Source organism: Salmo salar, unplaced genomic scaffold (genome assembly GCF_905237065.1).
Source record: "Salmo salar unplaced genomic scaffold, Ssal_v3.1, whole genome shotgun sequence".
Lineage (NCBI taxonomy): Eukaryota > Metazoa > Chordata > Actinopteri > Salmoniformes > Salmonidae > Salmo > Salmo salar.
In genome coordinates, this window is record NW_025548036.1 from 152,479 (window position 1) to 162,500 (window position 10,022).

Genomic DNA, 10,022 nt, shown 5'->3' on the forward strand with positions numbered 1-10,022 from the left:
AGGGCCAGATGTATACAGAATGGTGTCGTCTGCGTAGAGGTGGATCAGAGACTCACCGGCAGCAAGAGCGACATCATTGATGTATATAGAGAAAAGAGTTGGCCCGAGAATTGAACCCTGTGGCACCCCCATAGAGACTGCCAGAGGTCCGGACAACAGGCCCTCCGATTTGACACACTGAACTCTATCTGAGAAGTAGTTGGTGAACCAGGCGAGGCAATCATTTGAGAAACCAAGGCTGTTGAGTCTGCTGATAAGAATACGGTGATTGACAGAGTCGAAAGCCTTGGCCAGGTCGATGAAGACGGCTGCACAGTATTTTCTTTTATCAATGGCGGTTATGATATCGTTGAGGACCTTGAGCGTGGCTGAGGTGCACCCATGGTCAGCTCTGAAACCAGATTGCATAGCGGAGAAGGTACGGTGGGATTCGAGATGGTCGGTGATCTGTTTATTAACTTGGCTTTCGAAGACTTTAGAAAGGCAGGGCAGGATAGATATAGGTCTTTAACAGTTAGGGTCTAGAGTGTCACCCCCTTTGAAGAGGGGGATGACCGCGGCAGCTTTCCAGTCTTTAGCGATCTCAGACGATACGAAAGAGAGGTTGAACAGGCTAGTTATGTAGTTGTGTTTTCATGTTTTGAATGTTGTATTGCAGTAGGCCTAACCCTCACCAATTATTCTGGTGATGGAGAGAGACACCAGACAAGACACAGAGACAGCAACAGAAGAATAGGATATGATGGAGAGACACCAGACAAGACACAGAGACAGCAACAGAAGAATAGGATATGTGTGTAGAGAGAGAGAGAGAGAGAGAGAGAGAGAGAGAGAGAGAGAGAGAGAGAGAGAGAGAGAGAGAGAGAGAGAGAGAGAGAGAGACTTTAATCAGTTTGGCTCATTGGACAGGTCAGAGTCTATGTTTGAAGTTGTTGAGTCATTTTTGGCAATACACTGGTGTTGTATTCATGGTTTTAGCAGTTGAAATTCCGTCCCGGACCCCCTACTGGCTATGAGCTAAGCCACCAATGTCTTCACATCCTAGGGGAGAGAGGAGCTGCTACCCCTGGGGAGAGAGGAGCTGCTACCCCTGGGGAGAGAGGAGCTGCTACCCCTGGGGAGATAGGAGCTGCTACCCCTGGGGAGAGTGGAGCTGCTACCCCTGGGGAGAGAGAGGAGCTGCTACCCCTGGGGTGAGAAGAACTGCAACCAGCAGAGACTGCGACCATGCTCGGGAAGAGCTTAGTGATTGGTGATTGTTGGGGCATGATTGGCAGGAGCTTCAGTAATGAAGACTGCTGCACTTGCTGATGTTTCACAATATGCCACGGCCGTCTCAGTCACCAGGTCTCAACACAATAGAACACCACCATCCCTCCAATAGACTTCCAGACAGTTGTAGAATGTTTGCCAAGGCACATTGTAAGAGCTGTAAAGAGAGAGGGACTCGGAGAGAGAACAGGTAGAACCTGATATGTAAATGAGCAGAGCAAACGAAAGCAACTTTCAACGACCGAATGATCATTCAGACTGTTTCTATTGAGAGATAAAAGGTAAGACGACGATTGTTGTGTGTATTAATATAGTTGATATTGTTATGTGTATTAATATAGTTGCTGATATTGTTATGTGTATTCATATAGTTGATGATATTTTTGGTGGACAGTGTTATAATAGTCCTACTCTCCTTAAAATGTTTTGGATATAAATTAGATGCGTGGGGTGAATTCGTTCTGTGCCCATCTGTGTGCCCCAGGGTGATCGCTCCTACACTATCTACAATCTAAAAGGGTTCTTTGGCTGTCCCCATAGGAGAACCCTTTGTAGAACATATTTTGGTACTAGGTAGAACACTTTTGGGTTCCGTGGAGAACCCTTTCCACAGAGGGTTCTACATGGAAGCCAGAAGGGTTCTACCTGGAACCCAAAAGCGTTCTCCTATGGGGACGGCAGGAGCACCCGTTTGGAACCCTTTATTCTAAGAGTGTACTGTATCATAGGTCTATAGACTTGTCTTCTCAAAACAGGCTTAAAACACAACAAGTAACAAACAAACATGTTCTCTTTATAATCTACAGTTAACTCTTTTCACTCAGGAAGGTATGTTTTGTGAAAGAGAGACAAAAAAATATTGTTCGAGAGACTAACAACAACTTACACTTCCTCAAAACAGGTTGTGTGTATTCATTAGTGCCCACCGTAGCAAAACGTTTGGCAACAGAAACCGTTTAGGTCACATTGTACAGCGTTTAGAGTAAACGGTTTATGTTTTATTTAACATCTTAAAACTGTTGGCTGTGGAGTAAACTAATGAATACAACCCAGGTTGTCGCCTACGACTCGGCATGTTGATACCTGCCTCTTGCTGAAACCTGAACGTAGCCTGAGGGGTATACTATGATACAGGCTTGATATACTGGTTTTCTAAAGCTAGCCAGCTTCAGTTAGCTTCACATTCCAGCTCAGGCCTCACCCATCAGAATATACAGAACAGAACAGAAAATAATCGCAATGAAGTCAGGTTACAAGGTGAGAATCCTGCCAGGGATTATTGTAAAGTGTGTAGATAAATTAAATGTAATGTTAGTATAGTGAATGACAGTAAAACACTCCCAACAGTCTACTACTACTGAGACAGGTTGGTGTAATGTTAGTATAGTGAATGACAGTAAAACACTCCTAACAGTCTACTACTACTGAGACAGGTTGGTGTAATGTTAGTATAGTGAATGACAGTAAAACACTCCTAACAGTCTACTACTACTGAGACAGGTTGGTGTAATGTTAGTATAGTGAATGACAGTAAAACACTCCTAACAGTCTACTACTACTGAGACAGGTTGGTGTAATGTTAGTATAGTGAATGACAGTAAAACATTCCTAACAGTCTACTACTACTGAGACAGGTTGGTGTAATGTTAGTATAGTGAATGACAGTAAAACACTCCTAACAGTCTACTACTACTGAGACAGGTTGGTGTAATGTTAGTATAGTGAATGACAGTAAAACACTCCTAACAGTCTACTACTACTGAGACAGAAAACTCAAGTCTGAAATTTCTAAGTGGAAATTACAAGCTTCAGAAGCCTTTTTAAACCTCAAATACACTACAAGTTTTACATTTCCTGCATTGCTGGAAAGTTCTTCTGCAGTGGGGGGTGATCAAATTAAGATCCTACATCTGTACACATAATTGTACATGGGGATATGCATGGGGGTCTATAACATCCAATCACAGAGGTTTACATCAGCTGACAGTTGCAATGTTATTGCTAATAACTCAAACTGCCCTTTTCAGATAAAGACATAAACTCTGTACAGATGTAGGATCTTAATTTGATCACCCTGTTGCAGAAAAACTAAACTTGTAGTGTATTTGAGTGTAATTAAACTTTAGAAAAGGTTTCTGAAGATGATAAATTCCACTTTTCCATTTTAAAACTGTTCATTAATTATAATCCACACAATAATTCAAATGTCCTGTTTCTGCAGGATTATTTTCCTGGTGTAGCAAACTGGCTCAAATTAAGATCCAACATCTGCAGCAATATACCTCTCTCTAATGTATATGGCTCTATTGAGATTCACTTTTGACCATTTGACATCTTGTATTTCCTGTTGTTTAGGCTGGTTGAATGAGTTGCCTGTGAAAGCTACTTCATCTGCAAGAAAACAGGCGGCTGCACCAGTGACTGTCAGAAGTTTTGTGATTTCCTCATATGAACGTGAAAGTAAGGGTGTTGTCTACGCAGTTACAAAAATGGCTGTTGAAACTGTGGCACATATTTCTCGGTGACATTGAATAAATGTGTTGGTATGTAGGAAAGACGGGCAGACTCTCGTACTGTTGGTCTAGACTACCTACAAACTATTATAAGGCTATGATCACTTATCATGCCGACAAACCTGATGGTCTCTGTGAACTGATCTGAACAGGTTTAGACTGGTCATCTATGATATGTAGGTTATATACAGTACATTCTCTGTCCTGCTACTGGTAGGGCTATAACATTATGTTGATCTGAAGAGGTTTAGACTGGTCATCTATGATATGTAGGTTATATACAGTACATTCTCTGTTCTTCTACTGGTAGGACTATAACATTATGTTGATCTGAACAGCTTTAGACTGGTCATCTGTGATATGTAGGTTATATACAGTACATTCTCTGTCCTGCTACTGGTAGGACTATAACATTATGTTGATCTGAACAGGTTTAGACTGGTCATCTGTGATATGTAGGTTATATACAGTACATTCTCTGTCCTGCTACTGGTAGGACTATAACATTATGTGAACTGATCTGAACAGGTTTAGACTGGTCATCTATGATATGTAGGTTATATACAGTACATTCTCTGTCCTGCTACTGGTAGGACTATAACATTATGTTGATCTGAACAGGTTTAGGCTGGTCATCTATGATATGTAGGTTATATACAGTACATTCTCTGTCCTGCTACTGGTAGGACTATAACATTATGTTGATCTGAACAGGTTTAGGCTGGTCATCTATGATATGTAGGTTATATACAGTACATTCTCTGTCCTGCTACTGGTAGGACTATAACATTATGTTGATCTGAACAGGTTTAGGCTGGTCATCTATGATATGTAGGTTATATACAGTACATTCTCTGTCCTGCTACTGGTAGGACTATAACATTATGTTGATCTGAACAGGTTTAGACTGGTCATCTATGATATGTAGGCTATAGCCGAGGTATAGACCTTGATCTGCATATCACTAACAAACTGCTATTATACATTATAACCTAGTTTACTTTACATAATATAACATCTCTCACTTGATGCAAAAAAACTTTCTGAATGGATCAACAATTTCCTCCTCAGATCAATCATGTCCGTTTTAGCCCTTCTGTCTACATTCTCAGATACGTTTAGAAAAGAACAGATTGAAAGACAATAAATAGCCTACTGTTAGTGAATACAAATAATTGTGAGACATGGCCTTGTGTTGCTGTACTGTCTATAACTACCTTAACAAACAGTGACTTATTATTATTATTATTATTATTATTGTTGCTGTACTGTCTATAACTACCTTAACAAACAGAGAGTAATTATTATTATCATTATTATTATTATTATTGTTGTTGTTGTTGTTCTGTCTATAACTACCTTAACAAACAGAGACTTATTATTATTATTATTATTATTATTATTATTATTATTATTGTTGCTGTACTGTCTATAACTACCTTAACAAACAGTGAATTATTATTATTATTATTATTATTATTATTATTATTATTATTATTATTGTTGTTGCTGTACTGTCTATAACTACCTTGACAAACAGTGACTTATTATTATTATTATTATTATTATTGTTATTATTATTATTGTTGTTGTTGTTGTTCTGTCTATAACTACCTTAACAAACAGAGACTTATTATTATTATTATTATTATTATTATTATTATTATTATTATTATTATTATTATTGTTGTTGTTCTGTCTATAACTACCTTAACAAACAGTGACTAATATTATTATTATTATTATTATTATTATTATTATTATTATTATTATTATTATTATTATTGTTGCTGTACTGTCTATAACTACCTTAACAAACAGTGACTTATTATTATTATTATTATTATTATTATTATTGTTGCTGTACTGTCTATAACTACCTTAACAAACAGTGACTTATTATTATTATTATTATTATTATTATTATTATTATTATTATTGTTGCTGTACTGTCTATAACTACCTTAACAAACAGTAACTTATTATTATTATTATTATTATTATTATTATTATTATTATTGTTATTGTTATTGTTGTTGTTCTGTCTATAACTACCTTAACAAACAGTGACTTATTATTATTATTGACAGTTACCATGGAGATTAAATGTCACAACAACATGTTCATGTGATGCTTTAAATCACCTGACTGTTTCTATGTATCTGTTAGTAAATGTTTTATTTCTCTAAGAGATAATGAATACATGACAACAATTGACATTCAAGAACTAGTTGTTACTGTGTTAACCACAACCAACATGCTGGATCTCTGTTTAGTTGTCACTGTGTTAACCACAACCAACATGCTGGATCTCTGTTTAGTTGTCACTGTGTTAACCACAACCAACATGCTGGATCTCTGTTTAGTTGTCACTGTGTTAACCACAACCAAAATGCTGGATCTCTGTTTAGTTGTCACTGTGTTAACCACAACCAACATGCTGGATCTCTGTTTACAGGGGTCAGTGCTCTAAAATGAGTCTCTCTGGGGAGAGAGAGGAGGGGGGGCCCTGCCTCTAAAATGCGTCTCTCTGGGGGACATGACACCAAAGCTAAGAGGTAAGATGACAATTTTATGAAGAATTTATTAAGTTTATTTCCAAAATAAATAGCTATCTTAAGATGAATGCAGTTACTGTAAATCACTCTGGATAAGAGCATCTGCTAAATCAGGGGTTCTCAATCCGGGGTCTGTGGAGGTACTGCAGGGGCTCCACGGCACCGACTGTACTCGTTGCAATGTAAGACATTTGATAGAATTTTCACATGACACGACCACTTTGCCTACTCTTAAATTATTGCTAATATAATGAAATGCATATATTTTTTTAACAAATTCTTATACTTTTTCAAGCAGAATTTTGACAATATTATCGTTATATCAACACACTCTTCACACCCGTTTAACAACTCTAAATTCAAACCAGCCACCTTTCGGCGACAGGTCCAACTCCTTAGCCGCTGGGCGAAAAACCTCAGTTAATCTTCAGAAATTAATAGCATGAGTTAATCTGCCCAAATGAAGACAAAATGCTTTGGAGACATACATGGTATCACTTGTTACACATAATTATTATACATAAATCATTGTCAAAAGCACAAGACATACTGTTGCATGTAGGTCTATTTAATTTATGGATTGATCCTACAGAAATATGAAAACATTATTTTTAACTACTACCAAGCATTTACATGTGGCTCAGGAACCACTGACTCACTGCATTATTCTATAGTATTATCAAGACACCTGCTGTTAACTCTTAACTACTTAGGACAGCTCACGATGTGTCCTAAATATCTGCCGACTAGGTGGGACTAGAGACTTCATGCATAGCTTTAATTTATACCCATAAGTGTAAAATGTCTTTATTCTCAGCACTTATACGACCAATTTTCTACTCTGAGACGCTTTATGGATATTGTTATAATAAAACGTAGAATGTTTGTTTAACATAAAGAAAAATGAATATTACTAATGTAACCCACTGTAAAGACTGGGTTTAGTTGATTGTGTTGCACTGCTCATGTCCACGTTCTGGAACTGTCCGCGTCCCCGTACAGAACTGTCCGCGTTCACGTCCGGTGTGGCGCCGATGCATTTTGTCCGGTTACGCGCAGAGTGGGCTGAGGTGATTTTGGGGAATAACGACAGAGTTTGTTACAGTGTTGACACGCCAAACTTTATTGTTCAATTTGCTTTTTGCTTTACGGTCAGGGACAGTATGAGTGTAGCGAGATCCTTTTCACTCTCTATCCTTGTTTCATTTTGTGGTTCACCGGATTCGTCATCATCATTGAGACGAACGACAGATGAACGACCTGCTAGCTAGCCAAGCTAGTCGGTACAGCTAGGTAAGCTAGCTAGCTACTCTACCAGCAGCATCCTAGTTATCCTAGCTAGTCGGTACAGCTAGGTAAGCTAGCTAGCTACTCTACCAGCAGCATCCTAGTTATCCTAGCTAGTCGGTACAGCTATGTAAGCTAGCTAGCTACTCTACCAGCAGCATCCTAGTTATCCTAGCTAGTCGGTACAGCTGGGTAAGCTAGCTAGCAACTCTACCAGCAGCATCCTAGTTATCCTAGCTAGTCGGTACAGCTAGGTAAGCTAGCTAGCTACTCTACCAGCAGCATCCTAGTTATCCTAGCTAGTCGGTACAGCTAGGTAAGCTAGCTAGCTACTCTACCAGCAGCATCCTAGTTATCCTATCTTCCCTCTCTTATTGACGGATGCTGGCTACCTCTGTCCGGTTCTCCTCTCTTCACTAGATGGACGGTAACTTTATTGTTTAACCCTTCTGTGTCCAAGGACCGAACTTTTGAATATTTTTTTCGGGGCGCCTCAACTAGGCTGGACACGTTCCGTTTTTTTTTTTATTCTCAGCTGCCTCGCCAATGTCTAAGTGAATTAATAACTTTTAATTGTTAAATATTTCCAATAGATGGCAGCATAAGACCACAAAGCATCAGTTACAAGCAGCAATATGATTGACATAAAATAGCATGCAACCACAGACTATATGTCCCATGATTTTCTAAAATTGGCACTGATTACTTTAGTTAGCTATATATCTCGTAATGGGCCTGTGTTGCTTTCGGGAGAACAAAAATAGTGACTATAGCAGGTATTGAACACCGGGTAAATTATCACTAGTCAGAACCTCAACCTTAGTATACATACATTATAAAACATCATCTTAATATCTGATATTGCGAGTAAACAAACTCGGAATAGAAAAGACAAGAGTGCGTCTTCCAGCCCTCCAATAAATTACATCATTCAACCCTCCCAGTTAGTAGATTTACCCCAACATGCCCCTGGAGAAGGCAGAGTGACGACACCAGCTTTTTACCGGGGCTGAGTTGACTACTAGAGAGAGAAGGCAGAGTGACGACACCAGCTTTTTACCGGGGCTGAGTTGACTACTAGAGAGAGAAGGCAGAGCGATGACACCAGCTTTTTACCGGGGCTGAGTTGACTACTAGAGAGAGAAGGCAGAGTGACGACACCAGCTTTTTACTGGGGCTGAGTTGACTACTAGAGAGAGAAGGCAGAGCGATGACACCAGCTTTTTACCGGGGCTGAGTTGACTACTAGAGAGAGAAGGTAGAGTGACGACACCAGCTTTTTACCGGGGCTGAGTTGACTACTAGAGAGAGAAGGCAGAGCGACGACACCAGCTTTTTACCGGGGCTGAGTTGACTACTAGAGAGAGAAGACAGAGCGGCTCGATGCTGTTTGATGAATTTGACAATGAATGTACCTGGAAAATACGTTTTTCTCAACTAGAGGTGACTGAATTAATGTTCAGACTTATTGATAATCGTTATATTAATGAACTATAATTTCAAAACATGAGCATAAAAACAGGTAATAATAAACATGAATCATCATTATATTACTTCACAGTAATCTGTTAAATGCTTTTTCAGTCCTTCCTCTTGCATTAGCAGTGTGGAAAGGGACAGAAAGAAGCTCACAGGAGTTTTCCTGTGAGGGGGAGTGGTGGTGTATCCAGGGAGAAAACTAAACTAATATTCTGAAATGTCATTTGTGGTCTTATGCTGCCATCTATTGGAATTATTTAGCAACTGCAGTAGTACTGAATAATGTGTAATTCTTTATTAAAGTAGTAATTACTCAGAATTGCAAAATATAACATTTTCTAGTTCCTTTTACCACTTATAATAAAATAAAATGTTTATAGCATAACAAACAATTAAACTGACATAAAACAAAAACACCATACATTTAGTTAATTATATATATAACAACTATTTATTTAGATGGGTGACATTATCTGCCAAAGCAACAGCCCTGTAGACAAAGAAGAGCTCTCCAGTAGGAACCAAAATATTCAAAGGACATTTTCTCAAAAGTGATGTTACAAGTTAATCAACATTCAAAGCAGAATTACTTTCCCATTGTTCCTCAACTGTAGTGTCTGATATACCATTTTCTAGCTCTGAGTCTCTACTTTTATCCAACGTAAAAAACACCATTTCAAATGTTGCTACATATGACGAATTGAAACGGTCACAGTTGAGAGGCAGGCAGATATATACAATTTTGTAAAAAAATATTATTATTTGTCTTCTCTGAAATGAAATCATTAAGTTATAGATTTTTAAACAAATACATGTCTGTCATTGAACAACCCAATGTCATGATTAGATAGTGAAAAACACACCAAGCTCAGAGTAGATGAAAGATGTAATGTTTGTCTCTGTTGTGTTGAAG

At 38.5% G+C, this 10,022-nt stretch overlaps 1 long non-coding RNA gene across 1 annotated transcript; it reads left to right on the forward strand.

Annotated features, from left to right (window-relative positions):
- Positions 1–1,215: 1,215 nt before the first annotated feature.
- On the forward strand, positions 1,216–6,355 carry LOC123732611 (uncharacterized). Its single transcript, XR_006763305.1, has 3 exons — positions 1,216–1,553; positions 3,628–3,732; positions 6,244–6,355. It is a non-coding gene; the product is annotated as an uncharacterized lncRNA (long non-coding RNA).
- The last annotated feature ends 3,667 nt before the right edge of the window (positions 6,356–10,022 follow it).